The 12,909-nt window shown below is 44.9% G+C and overlaps 1 protein-coding gene across 1 annotated transcript in view; it reads left to right on the top strand.

The window, feature by feature from the left end:
• Positions 1-11,919: 11,919 nt before the first annotated feature.
• The window catches only part of LOC142587522 (uncharacterized), a 106,311-nt gene continuing 105,321 nt past the window's right edge, over positions 11,920-12,909 (top strand). Inside the window, exon 1 of the mRNA XM_075698597.1 lies at positions 11,920-12,469. The gene's annotated coding sequence lies outside the window, so the exon portion shown is untranslated. The remainder of the gene's footprint in view (positions 12,470-12,909) is intronic.

The following is a 12,909-nucleotide window of genomic DNA, read 5'->3' as shown; positions in this document are numbered from 1 at the left end:
TACGCAACCGTAAGTTGGAACACTGGACCCAATCAGATCGATGACACAAGCGATTACACAAATGGGACCAAGAAATGAAATTTCATATGCCTCAAGCTCAAATGAAGCCACACGAGCATGGTGCACCGGATCCGCCTTGGTGTCGCTTTCACCAACTGTTATAGACATCGGATAGGTGCCAGTGATGCTAGCCCAAACTGTGAATACTGTGAGGTGCCAGAAACACTTGAACATATATTTTGCGTGTGTCCCGCGTACGTGCACGAACGACAGAAACTTGTCTCTTCCATTGCAACGATCCATAAGAGACCGCTATCAGACGAGTTTCTTTTAGGTGCTTGGCCTAACGCAAACAGCGCAGCCCTGGTAACAAGTGCCGCTATAGCTTTTCTCCAAGCCACTGGGCTGGACGCACGGCTTTAGAGATGCCACAACTCTGTCAATTTGTATATACGCATCTCTTCCTCATACCATCATCATTCATCAGCCCTTTCCCTCCCCGTCCCTTTTCCCCAGTGCAGAGTAGCAGGCCAGTGCATGTCAGGCCGACCTCTCTGCCTTTCTATAAATAAATTTCTCTCTCTCTCAAGTAGCGGTTCGCCTCGCGCAATTCACTGGTAGGCTTCCTCTGGCTTGAGGGTTGCCGCCGATGACTCTTCGCTAATGACGCAGCTTGAACAGTTTGTTCGCGAAGACGTGGTCCGCCAACTTTCCTCAGGAGCGATAGACACCCTCCTCTTTGTTGACGCTCACGCTGCATGACGTCATCCAAGATCCTCACTGAGTGCAGCTGCCTTTCACAACGCTCCTGTTGCTGCGCCAATCAGCTATGGGCAGGTCGCCACGACTCCCGCAACGCCGACCCGTGCCGTTTCATGCACCAACGCGCGGACACCACGGACACTACCGTCTCCTGTCCGGTTGATGCTACAGTATCCTCGCGTGCAAAACCCATGGCTTACACCAGACAACTGGCCAATTTATTACTCCTGCGGAATTGCTGGTCACGTGGCGCGCTTCTGCCGGTGTCAGATGCCCCTACTTCTCGCTTCTGGCAACCGACTTTAACCTACCCGGAACGAGAATTTCAACGCCGTGCTTCATCAGGAACGATAAAGAATGCAGTCCGCGAAAATGCGCACGTGTGACGAAATGTTATTTGGTAAGTCATTAATGTACATTAGAAATAGTAACGGCCCAGGAACGCTTCCTTGTGGTACACCTGAAGTAAAATAGGAGAGGTAATATTGTTAACTGCAGTGAATTGCTGACGATTAGATAGGAAACTGCGAATCCATGTTAGTGTAAGAGAAACATGATATGTGCTCCAAGGTGGAAAGCTTTTCAAAAGCCTAGAAAAGCACATTCAGTTTGCAGATCCTCTTCTATGTTAGTATGTAGATAGTTCTTAATTGGAATAATTGCGTAGGTTTATCCTAAGCGTATGTTTGTATTATTGCCTAGGTCTATACTATAGCTTTATTCGATTCTACCAAGTTTCTCTGCACCTTATGCAGCTATTACAGGCGCACTGAACCTAGGTCTTTGATTGTCCGAGATAGAGCGACGCACCCTGCACCCCATGCTCGATTGCACGTGGTGCAAGGCAAGCTGCCGCTCTGGTGCAGTGAACCTGTGAACCTTTGCGTGACCAAAGGTTCACAGTGGGCGCAACACACCACCTGCATCTTTTCAATTGTGGTGCTCGACGCTGAATTGAAAAAAACCCTATATTCATCGCTATGCACTGAATGGATTAAAGCATGTTCGCCTAAATAACACATGCAGGCTGCGACTACAGACAAAAAAAAATTGTGGGCAGCTTCGCACTAGTGGCGCGAAGACTGGGCAAGCAGCGAAGCTGTTGTCCCCGGCTAGGTTTTATTCTTGGTTCGGCTTAGTTTATGCGTGGTTTGTTCTGCGACATTTCTGAAAAGAGCCTAGGTGTCATTTGCATACCGACCTGGTAGCAAGAACGCGTGCGCATGGATTTCCGAACTTCCCATTGGAAATTCTCCATGACGCGCAACCCCGGATCGTTTTGTCGACGCGTCTGGTTGCACGCACGCTTTTGCTCGGTAACACGAGCTCGTAATTCCGGATCTTCTGCAACTCGCTGACGTTTCGCCGTAGCTTCACCGACGCGATATTCGGGATTGGACCGAAGTCGTCGCATCCGTTCTCGAGTAGCGGTGCGGCGGCTATCACGCCGCGCTTCCTCTTCTTCAGGAGTGACGCTCGTCTTCTGTCGCCCCGTCTCTCTCTCCGTCGGACACCCGGCTGTTCTGTCGGCGTGGCGACGGAGCGGAGCTACATTTATACCCCCGTGTTGACGTCATGGTTTAGATCCGCATCTACGCATGCGCGGCCTCCGTACGGCGCGGAGAAGCAAAGCTACGGTGAAGCGGTGCCGGCGCGCGCGATGACGTCATCGCTAGGCGAGGTTTTGCTGCGCACGTTCGCCGGCCTAACCAGCAACTTAAACAGCATCGCTGTTGAAATAAGTGAAACGACAAAAATATCGCAGGAAAGTCGCCTCAACACCATTCGTTGACCTTCAAACCGAGGAAAAAACTGCCAATGGCCCAGCATTTAGCTCATGGAAGTGTGTTGACTACATTATTAGGCATGAAGGCAATACACATAATACCAACGGCAGGCAGCAAACAAGTGCGGTCGCCGAAGGTAAAGGCCGCCTCCTGCTGCTGAGGCTTCTTTTCCACAATGATGACAGTGAAGAGTTGAAGTTCCATACTGTTTCAAGAGAAGACACAAAGAGTAAAACAATATCATCAGCAGCTCATAAGCATACATGTGCGACATTTCAAGAAAAATAAACTTTTAGAGTGGCTCAAAAATCTGACGGGCACTGCATGCTATTTTGCGTGCATTTGCGGGCTTCTGTCACTCTCGGAAAAACACTTTTACGTAGCACGTATTGAGCAACAGAAAGCTGTATCGGGAGTTTTTCATGTTCCTCTACAATGTTCTCATTGAAACTTTCCTTCTAATTATAGTGTTTGAGAAGTTGATGAACTAATTAAGACTAATTATCTAATTAGGCAGAATGAAAAAAAGATAGCTTGAGTATCTCCAAGCGACGGCAAACAACAGAACCTTTGTTCTGTCCAGCTATGTGGGATTTGCATATTTTTAAACTCTGCCTAAAGTTAGCTGGGACACCTTGTATATATCAGTGAAGCGTTGAATCACAGGATCCGGCAGCGAAACTGGTCGAAGAATAAACACACGGTGCAAATTGAGACTATACAACCAACGGTGTTTGGTCACCAGCTTTAGCCAACGATAGCGGGAGCACCCTATATAATTCACGTGACGAGCAAAAATAAAGATTTTGCGAACTACTTACACTGTCTTTCGCATCATGTTACTTACTGTACATACGAGATATAGTAATGACCTTCAAGCACTAAAAATAAGCAATAACAGAAAGTAAAGATTTTGATGAAGTTTTCTTTTTACAAAAATAACTTGGGATGTAAAGGGTTAATCATATGTGAACTTAAAGCAAGTAAGTCTAGCTGCAACACAGAACATTAGTTGCCGTGCTTCATAGACGCCCTCACCCAGTCAAAGAAAGAAAAAAAAAAGAATGATCCGGCCAATCGGAAATTTCTAATTGATACGAATTGGACAGTTCTAGTTATGTTTTGGGACACCCATTGGAAAAATCCGACAGGTCAACCCAGTCAAAAAAAGAAAACAAATGATCAAGCCAATTGGAAATTTCTAACAGAAACGATTTGGACAGTTCCACTTGTGTTTTGGGACACCCGTTGAAGAAGTCCGACAGGTCCGATTGGTCTTCGGATTGGACTCATTGGGACCAACATGAAAAATAAAGGACAATAAAGAAACCTAGATGGGCCCTAACCTTCATACCGAGAAGCATACTCATGCATGAACACACGACGGCAATTCTCTTCATTCACACATATTCACCACTTCAATATGACAGGTACATATGAGGTGCTATATATGTAAGCAAAATTTAGTTGACCAAGTGGTACCAGCGGTTCATGAGAAATTGGTGTATTTTCAAGAGATTTTTAACTTGACAGACAGCTAAATGCTTCTGTGCATTGATTACACAAAAATACAGATATTTTACTTTAAAACAAACAATATATTTGTGCCATTATTATCATAAACTATTTTGTTGTTTGACGATATTACTCATCTAATGACCTTCAATTGGGTCCAGTTGGGACCACTTGGCACACCAAGCTCCAGTGATGTCCAACTGGAACCTAATGGACTTCACATGAAGCCCAATAGGAACTTGGGCCTCCGCTGATATCCATTTGGAAGCATTTCGTTACCATTAAAAAATCCAACTCGGCTCAATGTTTGTTTGTTTTGTGACTGGTCAGGCACTACAACAATTTTGATGCGAAGGTATCAAATGGCCCATTGAGCGAAAAGGCCGGTGGCTTCAGTAGAAGCGAAACGGCACCTAAATTCCCATTGGCTGCTACGCCTCGTAATGAGCGCACCTCGACGGAGCAGAGCAGGCGAATTAGAACACACGCCGCGATAGTGCACCAGATGTTGCGTGAGGGTAGAAGGCATCCCCGCGACGCCACGTCACCACAGCGCCTCGACGGAGCAGATACAGCAACGCGACGCCGCGTGCGAATGCTATTCTCTGGTCGCTTGTGTTTACTTCATGGTTTCAGACCTACTCGCCTTCAAAACTGGCTAAAATTCATCCGTATTTTCTCTAACACAGCACTCATAATGCACAGCTAAACTAATGAAAATTAACTGGTGACCGAAAGAAATCAAGCTGAACCGTAACTAATTCACAAGCAGGTAGCTTCACGCTCAGGTTGCTCATGAAACAGTGTACTGGGCAAAGAATCATAATCGGACAAGGGTGCTGACCGTCACCTGCAGTCAGTGGCATAGCCAGAAATTTCGTGGATTCACAATGCAGCTCGGCTTCCTCCTAAGAGGAAACATTAGGTCGGATGCTCCTACCTAAATACATGTAGGAGGAGAATTCGTTTTTCTCGGCAACCACTTCACAAAATTTGATGAGGTTTGTTGCATTTAAAAGAAAAACCTAAATTCGAGTGATTGTCTGTTTCAAATTTTCGTTTTAGGTCGTCAGTATTTTATTGAAAAGTGGCAAAAATCGAAAATTTTCAGAAAACGAAACAGTGAAGTTTACAACTCTGTAAATCAGCAATGAAAATTGATATTTCACAATCACAATTCTGTGAATTGCAGATAATAGTACATGTACAGCGGAAAAAATTGATGTTAAACATGAGTCTCAAAAAATTAAGTATTATGGAAATACGGCTTCTGCAGAAACCTTGTACATAACATAACCAATTCACATAAGATACAAATAGACATATCGATTTTGTCCACTTTGAATAGCGTAATGGATGCCGTTTACAAAACCACAATATCTGTTCTTGATGCAGAGCTATTAATTTGTAAACTTCGTGCTTCTATATTTTTCTAAGTTTCGAATTCCGCAAAATATTTTAAATAAAGTTAGGGCCCTAAATCAAAATTCCGCTTCCAACAGACACTAGAATTTAACTTACTCTCTCAAATGCAACAAATTTCATTAAAAGCGATTCAGGAGTTATCTCAGAAAAGCGTTTCTGCGTTTTACACGTATCTGAATAGGCCGCGTCGGAGTTGGGCCCGAGCTAAAGCTTCCTCTTAAACAATTTGCCTAGGGATCAAATACATGAATAATAACTGCATTGTCATTGCCAAAGATGCTGCAAACGAATTCTTGAACGCTGCGCACTATCAATACGAGTAAAATATGTATTTTTAAATAAAATATTATACTCGTATGTGCCAAAAATTGTGGCCAACATAACTGATGTCAATGCTTCCATGTTTTTTGTCTATTTAGTAAGTAAAGAAAATATCAGACGAACTTCAGAACTACACCAGTTCGAAACCAGCAAAGCAGTGCATGCCGCTGATATGAAAAATATAAAATCCATGAAATGAACAATTTGAGGACGAATATGTTAATGAAACTTTCTCATTCAAGATCCTTGTTTACATTCTTGTACATATGCAACGGTTAGTGAAAAATCTCAATGACGCTGTCGTTTGTTCCAATGTATTACGCAGGAGCAGCTGTCACCGGTCGTGTATCGAGAGTAATTGCACCAAAATTATTGTCCCAACAGAGAGCACCTATGTAAAGCCGTTCTGCAAAATGTACGAGGGCGAGTCAAGTGAAAGTGAGCCAATGCGAATATATGACAAACGGGGTACTTTATTTAAAAGTAGCCTCCATGAGCATTTAGACGTTTGTCCCATTGACCAACGAGTTGCGTAATTCCCGTCTCATAAAGCTGCTGGGGTTGTTGCTTCAAAACGTCTGCAACTGACTTTCACGTCATCGTCCGAGACAAATCTGGTTCCCTTCAGCTGTTTTTTTCGGTTGCCCCAAAATGTGGAAACCGCAAGGCGACAGGTCTGAGCTGTATGACGGATGTTGCAGCGTTTCCCGCTTGAACTTTGCCAGTTTTCTATTAACCACATCAGCGACTTGGGGACGGGCATTGTCGTGGAACAAGATGACCCCATTCGTCAATTTTTCACGTAGTTTGTTCTTTATCGTTCTTATCGTTTATCGTTCTTTCAGAGACAACTGTACGTATTACTAATTTTGTAACCCATACACATGTATTTCTATCTTCTGGTGTATCGAATGTTTTTTCATTTTTTAGTCTGTATTATCTACTCTCTATATCAGAGCGACTTGTATTAGTTTTGTTAGTAACCCTTACACACATACTTCCATTTTTCTGATGTATCAATTATGTCTTTTCTCTTAGTCTTTATATTATTTTCGGTCTTGTTATTGTGCATTTATGTAATTAATTTATTCTGAGTGTCTAACGATGTTACAATTTTGAAGCAACCACCAGGTATGCCTTGTAATGGACCATCGGCCTAGTCAAGCTGTTTTCCAACAGCTTTTAGCCTTTGGTATCCACCAGAACACTTGTAATTCTGGAAATAAATTGAATTGAATTGAAAATTGATTGCGACAAGCAGCCGATCCGGCGTTTCACAATATCGGAGACAATTGATAGTCTCTCAAGATTTAGCAAATTCTATCAGTAATGGCCCCTGACGATCAAAAAACAAAAGTCAACGACACCTTTCCGGTGGAAATGACGGCCTTTGCTTTCTTTGGGGCTGGTGAATTCGAATGCTTCCATTGTAAGCTTTGTCGTCGTGTTTCAGGCTTGTAGTAGTGGCATGATGGTTCGTCTCCGATCACAATTGCAGACAAGAAATCGTCACCCTTGTTGTGATACCGGATCAGATGAGCAAAGGCAGCGCCGAACTTCTCCGTATTCTGGCGGTGGTTCAAAATCTTGAGCATCCATTGCGCACACAAGAGCCGATAACCGAGATGTTCATGAATTATGGCGTGAATGGTGACGGTGAACCGAACCGTGACTTACGTTCACAGGCTCTGCCAGTTCATCGATGCTTATCCTCCTTTCTTGTGTCATCAGCTCATTAACCTTTGCACTTTTGTTAGCGCTGATTGCATGACGGCTTTGGTGCGGTATGGGATCGTCTTTGCAACTTTCACGTCCTTCTTTGAACCGTTTGTTCTAACGCTTCACAGTGACCAATGAAATGCAATGTTCAATGTACACGGCAGCCATACGGTGGCTAATTTCTTTTTGGGAAACACTTTCAGCTGTCAAAACCTCACTGCACGACGCTGCTCAACTTCTGGAGCGTCCATTACGTCACGCCACCGTGTTCAACCAAGTGTGCGAGAGCATTAAAGAACATTTATCCTCACACCTGCGTGTCACTTTTGTAAATGAGAGATGCCTGGCTGCTACGCGTAGGCCTTGCAGATAATGAACAGAACCATAATTGCGCAGGGTGGGTAGGCTCACTTTCATTTGACTCGCCCTGGTACATTAGAAATGCGAAGATACAATGGAATATACAAATGCGAAGATAAACCTTGATAAAGGGCAAAATAGTGCCACTGAAAACAAAGTTCACTGCACGTATGCACAAAACCTCGCAACAAGATATCTAAACATACCTATAAGTCTACAATAAATCTACGTATCTAAGAAAAAGTCACGGTCTATAATGGGTCAAACAAGGCAAATAAACATGTTGCTCAATCACAGATTCACAGAATCCTAGATCCCTCCCCCATTGCATCCACTTCCCCCGATGTATCGCGCGCGACGGAATGCGGCGCGCTTCCTCCCCGCTTTTCTCCCTTGCGCACGCAAGACTGAGCCACTATCGTCGGCTCACCCATGCCTCCTTACGCTTTATCTCGCACATACAGCATGCGGCACGCGGTCACGACGTTATCACCCTTGGACTTTATGTGGAACATGAGGGCGACGGCAGGAATGTGCCTAGAGTGTCCATATAATTGCTATCGCAATAATATAATAAGAGTATCCGTCAGCTGAAGCGTCCCATGGCCCATTACTTTCCGCAGAAGTAACAAAATAGAACTTTCACCATGCGACAATTCGCTGCGCCGCAACAACGTCTTTTTTTTTTCCTTTTGTGGAGCGGGGGCACCGTAATGAAAAAGAAATGCAAAGGAAAGTATGTTGGTCACAATCGAATGCCTACTTTGGGCAACTAATGTGGCTATTAAAGGAATATCGAAGAAAACACGAAACATTTGGTCCACCAAGAACCATGCGCATACTGCTCGGTATCCTACTCCGGCGAGACAAGACTTTCTGGAGAGGTTGCGCTCAAGCGAACGCGGTGCAATCCGTCGAGCCCCCCAGGAATGGCGGCGAGCGACCATTGTTTCTTTTTCTCGTCTGCTAGCTAGAAAGCGCCAAAAGCTCTGCCAGGCGAAAATGAACTCGACCAGAGAAAACCGAACGCGCACCGAAGTGCGCCGCGCGGTGGTCGGGGACAACGAGAAAAACGCATGCGCTCTGACTGGCTCTGGCAGCCCGCGGGTAGGGGAGCGAGAACGAAAAAATTGAAGAGGCTCAATGTGTCCTTGCGATTAAAAGTCAAAGTAGAAAAAAATAAATAAGAACGTAGTTACCTTGGTTGGCTTTAGTGTCCTCACTGGATGCTTTGGCCCAGGTGAAAAAAAAATTGATATTTTTTTTATGTGACATGACGGCACGAATGAACCACCACAACGCTTCGTTTCATCGGGCGTCGCTGCGGGCTTTGTCAACTTGTCTGATAGTGTGTAGATTTGGCTTGTGTCATTGTATGGCCCGACGTACGACTTTGGAAGAGTTAATGAAGCTTTGGCGTCAAATATTTATGGGAAAATCAAATTTACAAAGTTCCGCAGTTGAAAATCTAAAGCATGCGTTTGGAAATGTCAATGCACCTTTCACATCAAAAGTTTATTGACATCCACGCGCTCCGTAGATTCCATGATACAGGGTAGATTCCTCGGCCTCCTCGAGATGCCGCGGCGAGCCCGTTCGCCATCAAAACGTCCTTGAAACTTTGTGCTCGGATGGGGCTGCTTGCGTTATGTGACTCCCGGTGCATGGGCGTTGCCGCGAAATCCAGCCCGACTTCGCAATTTTTGCTGTGAAATAGCTTTCCAAGCGTGAAAAAAGACGTTCTAGACAAAATCCAGAATGATTTGCGGCGCTGGGGTTGGTTTGGTCGGCGGTGCATTGACAGCACGAGAACATTTCGGGGGAGGGGGTGAAGCCCCATAAGCGTACCCCCCCCCCCCCCAGGCTACGCCCCTGCCTGCAGTGCCTTGGGGAAATGCATGAAGCAGTATGACAATATCTTCTTTCCAGTTTTTGCTCATGCCACATAAACCAATTGATCGCGGTTAAATCATTCATCGAAAAATTAGAGAGCTATAATTGCCCCGCACAAGACACTACTGGTAATAAAATCGCCTCCAGCGCTTGTCAAATGGGCGCCGAAGTGCTGCACTTGACCTGCCGGGGTCCCGCTGTCTTTAAGCATTGGGCGTCACCACATAATCAAGCATGGCGGCGTCCGCGGGATCACCGTGAGAATTAAGGGCTTATTCTTTCTGTTCAAATATCGCTATTACTGCTTCTTTAGTATCACGTGTAGGCTGATTGTGTCGAAGTCAGGGACACAGCCAAAACCTTCCTTGCAGTGTAAACCAAGAAAACTGCTAGCTGATCGAAATTTGTGACCTTGCGCGAATTCTCTTTTCACATCTAGTACGTAGCTGCTTCTTTTTCAATTTTATTACAAAATTAAATTATGGGGTTTTACGGGCGAAAACCAAAGTCTGGTTACGAGGCACGCCGTAATGGCGGACTTCGGACATTTGGACCACCTGGGGTTCTTTAACGTGCACCTAAATATAAGTACACGGGTGTTTTCGCATATTGAGTATTTGATCCCTCGACAAATTGTTTAAGAGGAAGCTTTAGCTCGGGCCCAACTTCGACGCGATCTATTCAGATACATGTAAAACGCAGAAACGCTTTTCTGAGATAACCCTGGATCGCTTCTAATGAAATTTCTTGCATTTCAGAGAGAGAGTTGCATTCTAGTGTCTGTTGGAAGCGGAATTTTGATTTTGGGGCTGAATTTTGTTTGAAATAGTTTAAAGAATTCGAAAGTTCGAAAAAAATAGAAGCAGGATGTTTAAAAACTAATAGGCCTGCATCAAGAACCGATATCACCGTTCTGTAAACGGCATCTACTATAACAGTCAAAGTGGACAAATTTAATATGTCAGTTTGTATCGTACGTGAATTGGTTAAGTTGTGCACAAGGGTTCTGCAAAAGCCGTATTTGCATAATACTAAATTTCTTGAGATTCATGTGTAACATATCAATTTTGTCCGCTGTAGATGCACTATTAATAAGGTGCAATTCGCAGAATTGTGATGTAATCTTTTATTGTTGAGTTAGAGTTTTAACCTTGAAGGTATCGCTTTGTCAAAATTTGAAAGTTGTGCCAATTTTAATAAATTATTGACAACCTAAATCAAAAATTCGAAACAAACAGTCACTGTAATTTATGCTTTTCTTTTAAATGCATCAAACCTCGTGAACTTTGGTGCTGTGGCCAGTAGCGTAGCTAGGTCGTCTGGCACCCGGGGCCCATAGGTCTTCTGTAAACCCCCCCCCCACCCCCGGTTGTAGCCGGAGGAAAGAGGGGTGTCTTCAGACGTATATGACACCCCCCCCCCCCCCCCCTCCACAGGCCCCTTGCACCCGGGACCCACTGGCTGTGGCTGCCGAGAAAAACGAATTCTCCTTCAGCATGTATTTAGATAAGAGCACCCGAGCTAAAGCTTCCTCTTAAGGAGGAGGCCGAACTGCAATACACACGAGATACATGCTGCTTGAAGAACATGCACAATAATTGCTCTCCAAGGCAACTACAATAACACAGCAGTTTGAAAGGACTGCGTCTGCAATGCACGCGAAGTCATCGCGCGGCATAAAAACACAGAAAGGAATTTACTCTTTAGACATAAATACACATCATATGCAATCATGAGCGCAATTTCAGCGGTCTCATCGCAAGCGGCAGCGCGCGAAGCATTATGAACGACCCACCGAGCATAATCGGCTCCTGCCGCTAATCCCACTAAACCGTCTTCTATTACACTCTAGTTCCTAATAACTATTCTGTAAAGTATTCACCACTCGCGATCTGAAATTTTCTGTGGGGTTTTGTTACTCCGGCAAGCGACTATGTCAAACACATTTGCTTGAAACTGCTATCAAAATATTCAAACCATGGATGGTTTAAACCACGACCGGCTTGTTTAAACCTGCCGCCGTTATAGCTATTACGCCCTCCGAGATGGACGCCTATTCACAACGGCGCTAAGTTAAATACGGAATCGCTCTGTCAAAGCCTGCTGAGTACCAAATCGTGAGCAAAAGTAGCAGATCACAAGTGTACGTAGGAAGGTCAACTTACTTGAGCCAATTTTTTTAATGCGTCCCTACAGCTATCGTGTTTTGGCGTGGTGACGTAACTGCAATGGCAAATCCAGAAACCCTGCGCGACAAAGAAAGCATAATGAAAGATGGAAGCTTGGAAATAAGAGCGGTGGGTTTGCATTTGCGCCAATGCTGCTAGAGAGCATGAGCACGTGCAATAAACTCCGTACACTTTCACCTGATACTTTCATGCCGAGAAGTTTTGTTCTTTGGCAAGCATGATTTATTGCTTTTAGCTGGAGTGTGACGCGCCGGTCACGTCAACGTCGACTCCAGAGAGTTTGGTGAAGTGTTCCGCCAGTGATAGCACTGAAACGATGAAGTTTCCAGAAATTTGCTGTGGAAGTGAACACTGATGCCAGTTTATCCGGCTGCTTCTTCGCTTGAAGGCAATGGAAGGTCATACCCTCAAAACTTGGCTGATGTCGCTGCGGTACTGGTCACTCGTGCAAATGCCGCGTTGCTTTGTCAACGTCGTGCTCGAAGACGACCATAAATGGTAGGTTTCGCGCTTGGTTTGTTGTTCTGTGCGTTACGCATTTATCGCGAGATTTGAGCCGTTTAGCGCGAGCCTTCACCGGTGGCTTTATTATCATGTGCCTTCTAGCACGGCGGATCATGTCCCGGCGCGAACTCTATGCAATCGTTAGCATAAATCGCACTTGTAATATCTAATACACCCTGTGTCGATCCTGCGTTTGTAGCTAAAGAATGGCAGAACTCTTCCTGCTAAACAAACTGTAATTGCTGCAGCCTCGCCTAGCAGCCCTCAGTGCTTGCAGAAAATTGGGTCACCACTGTCAGAGGCGCCCACTTTGGTAGGGCTGAAGAGGTTGACGCGCACCTCGTCAGCCAGTTCATAATTATTTGGCTCGCCTCATTTGACAAGGGCGGGCAACCACGCAGTGAAGTCCAAACGACACACTCGGTGTCGCATGT

The sequence above is a fragment of the Dermacentor variabilis genome, chromosome 7, assembly GCF_050947875.1.
Source record: "Dermacentor variabilis isolate Ectoservices chromosome 7, ASM5094787v1, whole genome shotgun sequence".
In the NCBI taxonomy this organism is placed as follows: Eukaryota; Metazoa; Arthropoda; class Arachnida; order Ixodida; family Ixodidae; genus Dermacentor; species Dermacentor variabilis.
The sequence above is the reverse complement of the archived record's forward strand: the minus strand, read 5'-3'. Positions and strand labels throughout refer to the sequence as shown.